At 50.9% G+C, this 3,024-nt stretch overlaps 1 long non-coding RNA gene across 1 annotated transcript in view; it reads left to right on the forward strand.

Annotated features, from left to right (window-relative positions):
• Window positions 1-897: 897 nt before the first annotated feature.
• LOC109311458 overlaps window positions 898-3,024 on the forward strand; it is a 7,887-nt gene continuing 5,760 nt past the window's right edge. The window contains exons 1-2 of the long non-coding RNA XR_002101509.1: window positions 898-966; window positions 2,311-2,316. This is a non-coding gene — a long non-coding RNA (uncharacterized LOC109311458). The remainder of the gene's footprint in view (window positions 967-2,310; window positions 2,317-3,024) is intronic.

The raw sequence follows: 3,024 nt of genomic DNA on the forward strand, positions 1-3,024 counted from the left end.
GGAAGCTGGACTACTATGGAGGCAGTGGACCTTGTTGATGTCTGGTGCTATCTCCATGCTGATGAGAGACAGCATACCTGGCTGAAGGCGACTGCTGGTGGGCTCTCCATGGCATGCCTTGGCTGCCTGTATGTCACCAGACACCACCTATTGCTCTTACACAGCAGGATAATCAGATCACATCCTGGTCTCTTGTGTGCTGAGCCTACCTGGCTGGACACAATCCCAGGCACCCTACTGGTGCCTCAACACTAGTCTCCTGCAGGATGCTAACTTCTTTGATTAGCACCAAACTCATGTCTGGTGGACATGTGAAACTGCAAGAGCCACCTTCTCCTCCTAGAAGCAATGGTGGGATGTGGAGAAGGTGCAGATCAGGGTTTTCTGTGAACAGTACGTGAAGCTGGCAACAAGTGAGCTCCATTGCTGTGTTTGGGAGTTGGAGGATGATGTGGTGCAGCTTGAGGTGGCCGTGTGTAATGCTGGTGGTGATGTGGGACTGCTCAAGAGTCTTAGGCACTGCAAACAACATCTGTGGGAACTGGCAGAGTGTGCAGCCTGGGGTGCAAGGGTCAGAGCCCGCTGCCAAAAACTGGCAGAGACTGATGCCTCAACTCATTTGTTCTTCAGCCTTGAGAAACGACAAGTTGTGCAGAAGGTCACTGGCCATCTTAAGACCACAGACTGCCAAATGTTTATAGATCATGTTGAGATCCGATGCCACACCATTTCCTTCTACCAGGATCTTTTTTTTTAGCTGAACCAATTTTCCTAGAGTCTGCTAGCTGCTTACATGATGGCCTCCCTAGGCTTTTCTCATCAGAGACTGACCAGCTTGAACAAGAACTGTCTTTGGAGGAACTCACGGCTGCCACTGGAGACCTCACTTGGGCCCTGGGCATCGATGGGTTGCCTGCTGAGTTTTATAAGACCTTCTGGCCTCTCCTCAGCCCCTGTCTCCTGCATGTCTTTTGTGAGAGTTTTGTGGAACAACCAGCTGTTGCCAAGCAGATCTCACCTGCTGTCTAAGAAAGAAGACCTTGGCTGCATCAAGAACTGGTGGCCAGTGTCCCTCTTGTGTGCCAATTACAAGATCCTGGCCAAGGCTTTAGCCAACTGGCTGCACACCCTTATAACTTTGATCATTGGCCCTGAGCAGAGCTACTGCATGCTGGGCAGGACCATCCAGGACAATCTGTTCCTGCTTTAAGACCTGCTGATGGCTGCTGACCTCTTCAGTCTCAACAATGGGCTTGTCTCCTTGGGCCAGGAGAAAGCCTTCGACTGAGTCGACCATGACTACCTGCTTCAAAACCTAGAAGACTTTGGCTTCAGGCCTGTCTTCACCTCAGTCCTTTGGGTCCTGTATCAGGACATTTTGAACCTCCTGAAGGTAAACGGCATGCTCTGTGCCCCGTTCCCAACCTGCAGGGACATCTGCCTGGGCTGCCCTCTGTTGGTAAAGCTGTACACCTTGTCTACTGAGCCCCTACTCCACACACTGCAGTAGCACCTGATTGGATTAACTCATAGATTTCATAGACATTTGGGCTGGAAGGGACCCTGGAGGATCATCAAGTCCAGCCCCCTGCCCCAGGAGCAGGAAGTCAGTAGAGATCATAGGATCCCAGCAAGATAAGCATCCAAATGTGTCTTGAAGGCGTTCAAAGTAGGTGCTTGAACCACCTCCGGTGGCAGGCTATTCCAAACCTTGGGGGCTTAGACAGTGAAGAAGTTCTTTCTTATGTCCAGCCTGAATAGGTCACAGTGAAGTTTGACTGTTCGATCTTGTCATCCCTTGGGGGGGCTCTGGTGTTTCCCCAGATCCTGATGAGCACCCCTGATAAACTTATAAGTGGCCACCAGGTCACCCCTGAGCCTGTGCTTGTCCAGGCTAAAGAGCCCCACTGCTCTCAGCCTCTCATCATAAGGTCTGTTTTCCTGACCTCTGATCATGCATGCGGCTCTCCTCTGCACTCTCTCAAGCTTCTCCACATCCCTTTTGAATTGTGGAGCCCAAAACTGGACGCAGTACTCCATCTGCGGCCTCACCAAAGCTGAGTACAGCAGGAGAATGATGTCCCGAGATCTGCTTGAGAAGCATCTATGGATGCAAGCCAGTGTTTTGCTCACTTTACTAGCTGCAGTATCACACTGAAGGCTCATGTTCATCTTGTGGTCAACCATGACCCCCAAATCCCTTTCATCTGTAGTGCTAGCCAGCGTAGCACTGCCGAGCCTATAAGCATGGTACGGGTTTTTCCTCCCAAGGTGGAGAACCTTACATTTTTCGGTGTTGAACACCATCAGGTTCTTGTCCGCCCATTTCATGAGTCTGTCCAGATCCACCTGGATCATCCTCCTATCCTCAGGTGTGGATGCTTTACCCCAGAGTTTGGTGTCATCAGCAAACTTAGCCAGTCCGCTTCTGACACCAATGTCCACATCATTGATGAAGATGTTAAACAGTATAGGCCCGAGGACAGAGCCTTGTGGGGACCCCACTGATCACAGCGCACCAAGACAATTGGCTCCCGTAGACCACCACCCCCGGTCCTACCACGGAGCCAGTTCCCCAGCCAGCGAAACGTGGTGATGTCAAGGCTGCAGTTAGCCAGTTTAGCCAAGAGGTGATCATGGGATACCAAATCGAAGGCTTTTTTAAAGTTGAGGTATGCAACATCGATCTCTTCCCCCTTGTCCAGGTGATAAGTCATCTGGTCATAAAAGGAAATGATTGGTCAAGCAACAAACCCATGCTGAGTATCCCTCAGGATATTCCCTTCAGCTAGTCTGTTAAGGATGGCCTCCTTGATAACCTTTTCCAAGACTTTCCCCAGGATAGAGGTCAGGCTGATGGGCCTGTAGTTTGCTGGATCTACTTTCCTCCCTTTATTGAAGATAGGCACCACACTGGCCTTCTTCCAATGGTTGGGCACTTCACCAGAGCACCAAAAGCTCTCAAAGATCCATGCCAGGGGCTAAGCTATGATGCTCTCCAGCTCCCTGAGTACCCTTGGGTGT

Source organism: Crocodylus porosus, unplaced genomic scaffold, assembly GCF_001723895.1.
Source record: "Crocodylus porosus isolate Cpor-Errol unplaced genomic scaffold, CroPor_comp1, whole genome shotgun sequence".
Taxonomy (NCBI): Eukaryota; Metazoa; Chordata; order Crocodylia; family Crocodylidae; genus Crocodylus; species Crocodylus porosus.